Genomic DNA, 12,115 nt, shown 5'->3' with positions numbered 1-12,115 from the left:
TGGGGCTTTGTGGATGGGGTGAAAATTAGAAAGGAACCAGAGGAGGGCAAAAGAAATTATACATGATTTGGAAACACTGTCCTATGAGGACAGACTGAGAGAACTGGGCATGTTCAGGCTTGAGAAGAGAAGACTGAGGAGGGACATGGTATCCCTCTGTAAGTACCTCCAAGGCTGTCACAAAAAGGAAGGTCAAGATCTCCTCTTGCTGATGCCAGAGCATAGGACATGGAATAATCCATTCAAGTTGTGAAAAGCCAGATTCAAGCTGGACATCAGGAAAAGCTTCCCCATGGTCAGAGCAATACAACAGTGGAACCAGCTGCCTAGAGAGGTGGTAGGCTCTCCCACACTGGAGACATTCAAAAAGAAACTGGACAGCCATCTGAGTGCGATGGTGTAAATTGGTGTCCTGCAACAGCAGTGTTTAGACCTGATTGTTTTCATGGCCCCTTCCAGCTCTAGTATTCTATGAATCTATGGTCCTTGCTCCAATTGGCAAGGAATGTTTCGGTTATGGCAAAGAGATGCTATCCTGACTCTCTTTTTCAGATGCAGGCCACGTGTCCAGAAGATCAGCAGACCAACCAGGCCCATGATGGGAGGGTCCCCAAGAATATAATGTTTGTGTCCTATGAAGAACCCTTGCAGATGGATGCACCTCCACTCTACATGATATAGACAGTTACAGAAGATGACAGTGGGGCTGTATTTGCCAATGCTTCTCTAGATACACCATGGGGCACCACAAGAACTGAGAACATCCCCCATGTTTTTCAACAGCTCCTTGAACTGGCTCACGGAGATTCTCCATGAATGTCAGCTAATGTGCCACTGCTATGCCAGTGCCACGTGGCTTCATCTCCCCTTTTCATGAAATGCAAAAGAATCTGTAGATCCTCTCAACTAACACAAGGACTTAGGAATGATTTGCATGATTGCCTCATCACTGGAACTCAATTCAGATGAGACTGAGAGTAGCTGTATTTACATTGCGGGATTCCACACTCAGGGTGCCCACTTGTTGGCTCATATGCGTTTGTACCCGAAATTAAATCCAGGGATGGAGGGAGGGGGGAGGGAGCAGTTCCTGCATCAGTTGTTGCTCTTTCCAGGGATCAATGTGGTAGCTTCATAACAAGACCAGGGAAGTCACATCGACAGTTTCAGATGATGAGAACAAGCAGGGAAACTGTAGTACACAAAGTTTTCCAGTCACTGTTTCTATAAGTCAACGGCAACCTGATGAAATACCACAACAGGGATGACTGTGGCTTCATTCCTCCCATATGTCATGAGCAGAACTTGCTGGAGTAGGGGTCAGACTAGATGGCCCATGAGGCCTCTTCTGACTTGCTCAGTTTCTATGTTTCTATATAGATATACCCAGACCCTAAGAACATTCATACAGGCCCTTCTTCCTGTGCTCCACAGCAAATAGAGGGAATCAGGTGCTTCCTGAGGAGAAACCCCCAGATGGTGCAATGTCCTATCAAAGGAGGTTTACCTGGCTACCTTCCTTGTGATCTCTTCAATGCAAAGTGAAGACTTTTGTCTTCTTCTAGGCAGATTTTCTTCAGCTTTTGTTTGCTTTAAAATTATTATTTTATTTTTGTGTGTTGCACTGATTCCAGTTTCGATGCTGGCTTTCTATGGTAGGTTTCAAAAGCTTCCACAGTGTGCTTTCCAGGAATGGAGTCCCAACTGCTACTGCCCCAGCAGTGTCCCTCTTTGCCTCCCGCAGCAGCACTGCTGCACACAACCTGGAAAATTAACACCTGGGGCTTGCTTAGGAAAGTGACCTGTGTGACCTCTGCCCAAGCACCTTCCCTCTTCCATCCCAATTTTCCTTCCTGACATGGAAAGAGTTTGCTGGTTCCACAACCTTTCCTCTGTGAGTGTTTGTTGACTGCCTCTGGGCTTGGCTCATTTTACAGGCCTCAGCCAGGCAAGAGAGGAATGCTGTGTATGCCAGAGGGATGATTTATGCCTGGCTTCCTCCTAACACTGGTTATCCACAACAACAGACCATGCATGGCTGATTATGTGTAAAGTGAAGAAGGAGACAGATCATGTACACCATCCTGAGAAACATGGAGTATGAATCACATCAGTGAAGAAATCTCCAGAGAGCCACATGTCCCTTCCTCTTTGGTTCATCTCCATAGAAATTCTTCATCCAGACCCTTTGGTTTGAGGGCCTCAAGGAGAAGACAGGGCAGGCACCCATTACCTCCCTCATTTCCAAATAATGAAACCACAGAAAAGAATGATATATTCAGGAAAAAAGATTGCAAACCTGTTTTTCTCCCTCTGGGCAGTTGCACCCTGGGGACTCTGTTGCACCCAGGTCCAAAAAGGATGTTTCCATTGGAGATGATAATCAAAAGCATGGCCACTTCCCCTGAGCCCTGCCAAAGCTCTAGACACCTGCTTCAGATTGTCTACTGCCACAGTAAAGAAAACCTCTCCATCAAGAGCAATCTCAGGAAACTGCTAGACATGTGCCTGAGAAGCTGAGTGTGGAAAACAGGTGCTCCACTATTGAGCTTGGGATCAGATTAGGGACAGGTGGAGTGATGTGTTGAATGCATCTGTGTGAAATCTGAAAGAGCTTCTGTTTGCTTCAGGACTCCTGGCTTCTATAAGGACCATGAAACAAGACTGTTCCAGCTGCCCCTGATGAACTGGACATGGAGGTGAGCAGAGTAGCCATGCAGAACAGGTGGACAAAGAGGACACATGTCATGAAAGGGCTGCTCTTGCTTCTCTTAATGCTGCATCGTATGGCTTCTAAAATGAAGGGGAAAAGGTGTCCCAGGAATATGAATGTGCAAGGAGCATCAAACTATTATCGACCAGGAAAATACCTTATCAGTGGGCTTCTGTCATCACAATATTTTCAGCATCAAGAACCTTATGATTTCTATAAGTCCCCCTTCAACCAGGTTGAGAGGTGAGTGATGAGGATTTGATGCTTCCTACCCTGCCCTCCAGTCATCTCTGTCTCCTGGAGAGAGCCCATATTCCTGGACCCCAAGTCACCCACTAGGAATTTGCTCCCTATGCTTTGTGGCTGCAACTAGGTGTGAAAGGTTGTACAACTGGGGCTCCCCCAGGAATTCATGGATTCCCTCTCAGCTTGGCACACTTTTCAAGTGTGTGCAGAAGAAAAAATATGCCAAAATCTGGAGGGACGGATTCTAGAAAGGTTCATCGCAAGACTAGCCTTTGATAAAATTGGCAACACAGAGTAATCATATCAGGCCTCTTCCTCCAGGAATGTGTCCTGTTAAAACCTTCAAATTGGTGACATGGCTGGGTTTGCAATGAAGCCATGCAGAATCAACCCCTCCAGAATCCACAGGCTTCCTCTGGTGCTCAGCCCAATCCTGCAAAGCGAGGTGAGCCAAGATGAAGTAGTGGAAATGGAACCTTTCCCATTAGGAGCAAGTGCAGGATGCCAAAATGGGCACATCAAGTGGCCTGCAAGCTTCCATTCCCATAACCCAGGATCTTCCCCACTCACTGCTTCAAAAGGCAGTGGTAGGCATGTAAGGTTGGCACTGCTTGTGCACCATGTTGAGTGATTCTGAGAAATGTGGCATCTTTGAAGTCAAAACCAGGGAATACAATGAGTTTTCTGCCTAACTTAGATTCTATACACATCCCTCACCACCTGCTGCAAATAAATCCCATCATTCATCTGTGTGCCATGTGAAGGAATCCATCTCTTTATGTCTTTTGAATGTCCTCTGAATCATGTTCATAGAATGAGCCCTGATTCTGTAATTCTTGTAATGCCGTTTCCTAAGTGTGAGGTACTGGCACATGTTATTATTATTTATTATTATTATAACATTTCTATGCCGCCCCTTGCCGAAACCTCGGGGCGGCTTACAACATGATAAAATACATTGAAATACAATAGTACATAATAAATTACCATTAAATATAAAAATACAAAAAAATACATTGATTTACAAATACAAAATTATCTTATTTTCCATCCATGAGATCAACCAGAATCCCAGGCTCTTACCCAACATCAGCCTGGGCTACAGCATTTATGAGAGCCATTTTGATGGGAGAGTGTCTTCCTATGCTATGTAAGGCCTGCCTGCTGGTGGGGAATGTCACCTTCCCAACTTCAGCTGTGGGAAGAACAACCTACTGGCCATTCTCGAAGGAAGTGAATTGGACATCTCTCATTTCTTCTATGTCAGGTATCTACAAGATTCCTCAGGTAGGTCCTGGGAGGGGAAGAGAGGCCAGTTCCACCCAAATTCTCCTAGCACTGCCTCACCTCAGCCCTCTTCCGAAAGCACCTTCACACAGTGAGGAAGCATGTCCCCTGATGAGGGTGCTGCATGTGAGAACAGGTGCTTTGACCTGGGAGGCATTTACAAGCAGGTCAAATTGCCCTTTGAATACAGACAAAATCAGCATGAACCTAACTGAAGGGATACCACCATTTGAAGTTGTTCCATAGAGAAGAGTAGATGTGTGAGAAGCACGTAGCAATAGCACAAGTGCCATCCGGTGGAATGAAAAGCTGCAGTGTAAAATCAAAATGCCTAACCCCTAATACAGTCTAACAATGTGAAAAACACCTTAGTGACAACTTAGAAAGAGGAAAACCAGGGTATGGAAAAGTTGTGAACTGAAAACTTGGTCAAAGGCATTTCAAGATCCTTCTGAGTCAGTGGGCTACAAAAACATCGACAAAGGGAAATCCTGAAAATATCAAAGGCTAAGCTACTGAAATGCCCGCAAGGTAGTTTTTTTTTTTTTTTTTTTTTAAGGATATTGAGAGCCATTACTTGGGCTGATCTTGGAGTGATTAATTGTTTATTGGAAACATAGAAAAATCCACCCACAGGGATGTTCTTTCTGGGGAACAAGGCACCTGCCCAGCCCGAACTACCTCCATCTGTTCTTTGAATACTCAGAAGCTCTCCAGTCAAACCAAAGCAGAGAGGAAAAGAGACTCCTCAGGATGTTCACCTTGTCCTTTCTTGCCCTGACTTGCCCTGACATGTGCTAGGCTGTGGTGGTCTGGGTTCCCTTCCCTCCACAGAAAAGGCCCCCATTTCCACAAAGCAAACAATTAATACAGTAATTGGTAGAGATTTCATGTTCGTATGATTCTGATGTTCCTCCTAAAGACAAAACAATATAAACTGCCAAAGTCTTCCTTTTTTCATTAGATCAGTTATGGCTTGGTTAACCCTGTTCTGGAGGATCAGAAGCAGTTCCCTTTCATCTACCGGATGGCCCCAAAGGAAGAAACCCAATACTTGGGCATCATCCAACTGGCCGTGAGTTTCCGTTGGACATGGATTGGTCTCCTTGCCCCAGACACTGACAATGAAGAAACATTTTTGAGGTCAGTGATCCCACTGATGATCAGTCATGGACTTTGCATTGCCTTCACAAAAAGGATACCACGAAAAACCATGACTGAGACTGAGAATGACTCAGAAGGAGCTCTCTGTTGTGTGGGGGCAAGTGAATGTAGCTTTTTTCTATGCACATGCTCACTATGGCTGCGGTCCAATTTTCAGGATGCAAGAAATACTTGGAAGTGAACAAGTTGGAGGAAAGGTCTGGATCATAACCACTGTGACAGACATTAATTGGTACTTAACTTTGCCTCCTGATTCCTTTCAGATTATCCATGGTTCTTTGTCATTCATCATAAAAAGCCCCCAGAAGACAAGACTTGACAATTACAATCTATATTCTTATTGTACGGTATGGTTTTGGCAGAATGCTTTTCATTGTTTCTATTCAGAGCACACCTTTTCCATGAAAAGTTGGTCAAGCTACAGACAGAAGGAGACACTGGAGATGCTGCCCCAGGAGGAGCTGGAAAGAGTCTTTTCTCAAGACAGCTTCCACACTTACAACAGTATCCAATTGGAAGCCCATGCCTTAAATGATGCATCTTTGTCTCTATCCAAGCAGATATTGATGGCTGGAACAGGAGTCAGACACCAAGTGCAGAGGCTGCAACCATGGCAGGTACTCTTCTTTCTTGTTTTGGGTTCACAGCAAATGCCAAAATGTTCCAGGGTCAGTTCAGGAAGCACGTGTTATACGACATCCTCTTGCCTATTACCTGGCAATACAGAAGGGAAATGTGAGCCCACTCTTCTGCCTTTGCACTCCCCTCAAAATGCTACCTGAGCATGGATTCTAAAATAAGCTGGGAGCAAATGCACTTTCCTCTGAACCCCTGCAAAATGCTAAGAGAAAAAAGAAAGGAGATTCAAGAAGGAGTCTCAGCTGAGACACACCAATAATGGCCAACTACTCTGAGTGCAGATGGGAGGTGCTTTGGCCTCAGTTCATGGAAGACCTGTGCAAGGATGTCTAAAACACAAAATATCCATACATATTACCTTCTCTGTCATTCTAGTTCCATGCCTTCTTAAGGGGAATCCGGCACTCTAACACTTCCATGGCTGGGCTGCATTTGGACAAGCATGGACAGCTGCAAGCTGACTTTGATATTGTAAACTGGGTGCTATTCCCCAATCGTAGCCCTGGAATAGTGACCATTGGGAGTTGGACGAGTGGTGCATTTCCAGGGAAACAACTCAGCATCAACCCAGAAGAAATTGCATGGCCCAAGCATTTTCACAAGGTGAGGAAAATCATCTCTGTCCCACCATTGGCCTGCCGCTCAGTGAAGGTCTATTAATCTGTGGGATATGACATGCAAGGCATCCACTGTTATTCAGTATGCACTTTTCTAGGGAAGGAAGTTGCCTTGAGCATAACGGGTCTTCCAGTTGCTTTGGATGGCCTTGCCAAGGGAAGCTTCCCTTTGTAGCAGGGGCTAGGGAGCATCTTGTTCTCCTCAACCTTCCTGTTTTTGGGGTGTCTGAATGCACTGGATGCATTCCAAGAGGTCTCAATGACCCATCCAGTGTCATCATCTCCTCCTCCTCTTCCTCCTCTTCTTGATGGTCATGATTAAAGCAGAAAGCAACAAAGAGCAGGAAGGCTCTTCCTCATTTGTGTTTCCTGTAAGAGGAAGTCATTCTCCAAACAGGATTATCTCTTTCCACTTTCCTTTCCAGCACTGGGGGCTGTGGACAAATCTTTCTGAAGAGCATAGTCTCTTGGTGATTCCCTGCCTGCTTTTCTGTTTATGAGGTCTTTTGAGGGAGATCATTTCTTGCAACTCCTCCCCACTCTGTTTTCCCATAGCATTTCTAAAGCTTTGTGGGTCACCTCTGTCATTTTAGGAGATGGTTTGATTTGATTCCAGTATTCTTCTTGCAGCATTGTGCAGTTCAGTTTTGTACCCTGCCCTAACCATACTTTCTTATCAAAAAGGATGGCTTTACATGAGGAAAAACATTGTATACATGACTCTGGATTCCCTGCCCTGCTGTTGTGCTCAAAACTGCTGCATGGGAAATAATTCAAAAAGTCCCTATTGTTGCTGGGAGTGCAGATCCTGCAGGGCCCTGCCAATCTCTGGTTCATGTCCACAGAAGTGCACTCCTAACATAGTTTCCCTGCAGCTCTGTCTCTTCCCTGCCAGATGGCACCTCCTTCCAGGTGTGTGGTGAGCTGTCAGCCTGGATATGCCAAGGAGGTTCAGGAAGGGAAGCCGCCCTGCTGCTACGCTTGTGCTCCATGTGCAGAAGGGACCTCTATTCAGGAAGGTGGGTACCTTCTGAGGAAAGGCTGTACTCTTTGGGACAGCATCTGATCATCAAGCCTGCCCAAACACTCTCTGACTAATTGGTGGCTGTTTTTGTGAGCTAGTCTCTTCCCTTTGTTTCCACTGGATTCAAGACTGAAGACCATGTTTTGCAATGCAGATTTTTACTACAGCTTCAAATTAACAGGAAAAGGAGGCTGTAAGCAGTCTTTGATTAAGCTGAAAGGATAAGCCTCTGCTCATGTCAAGAGCTGGACCTAAACTGGAACTTCTTCTCAATCCCTCCCCTTTGGAAACTCCACATCTGACCCTCAGAGTGCTTGTCATGGAGAGGTGGCTGGTGTGATATATGCAGGCCCTCCAACTGGGCAGATTGAATCTCCTGATGACTCCTTGTAGGATGAAGGACAGCATCCTGAACTCCTTCCTTCTTCCCTTCTAAACCTCTCCTGTCTCATTCAATCAAGGCCTGCCCTCACACTTGTCCTGGAAAACTTCAGGAAGCAACCTGGAAGGAGCACAAATGTTTTCCTCCCCCCACCACTTGTTCTCCCCTTTTAGAATTCAAAGATGTTTCTCTCCAAAAAAACAGGGAGTGCCTGGCCCACTCTCTACAACTCCCTCACTAGCATCCCAAAGGAAGTGTGTAGCAAGCAGAAGGGGAGCCTTTCCACTTGTGGCACCCTGAGCATGGAAGGCCACAGTCTGGAAGGTCAACCTGCTGGGATAGATCATGTGACCACAATGCTCAGTGGAGAAGTCTTCATTGAACCAGGCAGCTGATCTGTTTGAAAGTGATTGCCTTACTATTTATTTCAATTGTGATTAATTCCTCCTGTCTTATGATTTTATTTCCTGAAAGATTAGGATGAGCAAATACATCACAATCAATCCTATTCATAGCTCAGAAACACAAGGCAGTATGCAAAGGGGTGGCTCTCCAGCCCATTCCATCCTGCCCATGCAAGCTGGTTGCAAGTGCAGTCCCTCTGCCTGAAGGCCCATGACTTGCATGAGGGAGGGTCAACACTGCCCATTTGATTGAGCAAAGAAGCATATTCATACAGTGGGGTAGATAAGCAGAGCTTCTCTTTGGGTCTCTGCCCCTGGTTTAATTTGCATTCCCTGTGCTCTGTATCCAGGGGACTAAGCCTGTCCCATCTCTGGAGAACAGGCTGTTACTTCTCTACATAGAGGGGCCTCCAGACACCTGTGCAGAGCAATCTTCATGGTCCTGGTCTCTGCATTTCCACCTTTCTTCTTATAAGGATCTGAAGGTGGCTTAAATCTTCTCCTCCCCTCTATTTTATTTGGGCAAAAACGGCCCTGGTTGGCCATACCTGCTCAAGGTCACACAGGGCAATTGGTGACTGAGATGGGGATAGAACCCACATCTCCTGAACCCAACCAACACCCTCCCTGGCTCCCCTCTATCGAACATCCTCTGAAACATGGTGTGATTGTGTGGCCATGCAGCAGATCTTGCTTCCTGGAGACGGGGATCTACAGAGTGTCTAAATACCTCCAGCACTCAACAAACACCACTTTTGCAGAGGACACCTCCCCCTGCCCAAGATCAATTCAATCTTTTCCCCTGCTTTGGTTTTATTGTTTACTCTTGCTTGTAAGGGAATGACATGTCAGGTACTAAGCATCATAGTAAGTACATCAATTGATAAATAAACCAACAAAGTCTTTTGCATAATAGCATGTTTTTGCAAGAGAAATCATGGAGGGTTTGGAAAGAAATGCCACACCAGTTTTTAGTAGCAAGACTGAGCAGAGGCCGCTCTGAAAGGGCCAGGATGTGGGCGGTGGCTGAGATAGGCAGAGTGCCTGGACCAGGGTGCTGAAGTGCAACAAGGTATTGCCACTAAGAAGGGCTAGAAGCAGATGGTGTGGTCAAGAGTCCAGGGTCAGGGTCAAGGCAGCAGGCAGTCCAATATTGCACAGGGGATAGACAGAAAGAGAGCACAGTCCAGAAACAGTCCAGTGGTCTGATGCAAGGAAAACAGTCACCTAAGCATGATCCCAACATGTATGGGCCTGGAGCAGGGCAGGAACGCCTGGAGCAAGCAGTACCACACAGGGGCAGGGCAAGGGCAAACTACAGCATGCAGGATCAAACAGGAGAAAGCAGGAACAGACTGGAACAAAGCAGGGACCAACCAGAGCAAGGCAGGAACAGACTGGAGCAAGCAGGAGGAGACAGGAGTGCACTGAATAAGGGAGGAACAAATGAAGCAGGGCTGCAGCAAGGCAGGCATGGGCTGGAGGAGGGCTGGAGCAGGGCTGGAGCAGGTCCAAAGCAAGGTTCAAAGCATGGTGTTGCAGAGCCCAGAGCATAAGAGACTACTTGCATTGCTGTAGCAAAGAGAAGCAGTGTCGGGAAGCCTTTTCTGCTGGTCTCCAAGGCCTCCAGCTGCACTGCATCATTGTTTTTGAAGTGTTCCCTGAAAGGGTCTGCAAAGGTTTTCCTAGTCCTGGAGACACAGAAGTCCTGATCCTGACACTCTGGAGCCCCGGAAAGCAGCAGATCAGCTTCCCTCAACTGTGTTTGTCTTCGCACAGTCTACAATCGTCAATTCATTGAGCACATACTGAGTGTTTGGCTGGGGCTCTCAGGAGCTCTATCTTGTCCATCAGAGAGGAGTTTCCTTGTCCTTGTCACTCAGAGCCTCTCTAACCAAATTGTGCATCTCCTCCCACAGATGATTTGCCTCTCTCCCTGCCAGGCCACACATTATTCTTCCCCAACATCTCCCACATTCCCATCTTCACTACGTATAAGAAGAACTCAGGATGTTCTGCATGTCCCACTGACGGTGGCAATGCTGAACTCACATTCCAGATGCAGAGCATTGCAGAAGGTGTCCAGAAGATCAGCACCCAAACAAAGGCCAAAATTGATGCATCCCCAAGGAGATAACCTTCCTCTCCTATGAAGAACCTTTGGGTATCCTTCTGAGTTTATTTGCCCTCATCTTTTCTTTGATGACAGCGTTTGTGTTAGGAATCTTCATCAAATTCCTAGAAACTCCAGCAGTGAAGGCCAACGATCAGGATCTGTCCTATGTCCTCCTGGTCTCACTCCTACTTTCCTTTTTGTCCTCCCTCCTGTTCATTGGGCAGCCAAGCAAAGCAACTTGCCTGCTGCAACAAACTGCCTTCAGCATAATCTCTGTTGCCATGTCTTCTGTGCTGGCAAAGACCATCACTGTGGTGCTGGCCTTCCTGGCCACCAAGCCAGGAAACAGAGCGAAGAGATTGCTGGGGAAAAGATTTGTATACTCCATTGTAATTTTCTGTAATAGTGTTCAGGTTGCCATCTGCACAATCTGGCTGGGCATGGCTCCACCTTTTCCTGATGCTGACTTGCATTCCTCGCCTGAAGAGATAATTCTACAATGCAGTGAAGGTTCTGTGGCTATGTTTTACACAGTCCTTTGCTACATGGGTGTCCTTGCTTCACAGTGGCTTTCATTGCCAGAAAGTTGCCAGGGGCCTTCAACGAAGCCAAGCTGATCACCTTCAGCATGCTGGTTTTCTGCAGCATCTGGGTGTCCTTCATGCCCTCCTACCTGAGCACCAAGGGGAAGTACATGGTGGCTGTGCAGGTCTTCTCCATCCTGGCCTCCAGTGCTGGTTTACTTGGCTGCATCTTCCTTCCCGAATGATGTCAAGGGGTAGAGGAGGAAGAAGCTTGATAGCTGTGCACCTTTGGTTGTTTCTAGGAATTTTTGAGAAATCAGTAGACTGCCATTGGCCAAGGAATCCAAAGGATACCCTGCTTTGGCCTCTGTACTCTGGTTCAGTTTGTGGCATCCGAACTCTGAATGCCTGCCCAGCTTTTGTGAGTTGATCCACAGGGGTGGAGCTGCAGTGCACAGAAGCCTTTTTAGCTGGTCTTCAGGGTCTGCAGGTGCACTGCATAATTGCACCACAGGTGTTCCTTGCAAGTGACAACAAAGGTGCTCCTGCTTGGGTGAGCACTTGCAGATCACTTCGGCGCTGATCCTGACACTACAGCCTAAGCAGCATCCCCCTTCTGTCCACCTCCCTGTTATATAAGCATCCTTCTGTGAGTGTTTGCAGACTTCCTCCAATCTTGGGTCATTTTCCAAGACTGGGCCTAGCCATAGCAGGAGGCCGCTACATGGGTGGATACCCCTAGACCTCAGCCAAGCATAGTCATTACCAGAACAATCCATTGCTTAGCTTGCCTAGGGAGAAGGAGGGAAAGGTCCACCTTTAGCAGCTTAGGAATCCAACATGGCTATCAATCAAAACAATGAATAAATCTGCAGAGGGTCATATGTTGCCCACAGCAGGAATATCAAAAGATGGTCACCATATGGCCTCTTTGGAAGGTGGGTCTCTGACAGGGGTATTGCTAAGCTCCCATGTCCGAATCCCTGTGATTGTGAAATT

The sequence above is a fragment of the Varanus komodoensis genome, unplaced genomic scaffold, assembly GCF_004798865.1.
Source record: "Varanus komodoensis strain SLA01 unplaced genomic scaffold, ASM479886v1 scaffold136, whole genome shotgun sequence".
Taxonomy (NCBI): domain Eukaryota; kingdom Metazoa; phylum Chordata; class Lepidosauria; order Squamata; family Varanidae; genus Varanus; species Varanus komodoensis.
The sequence above is the reverse complement of the archived record's forward strand: the minus strand, read 5'-3'. Positions refer to the sequence as shown.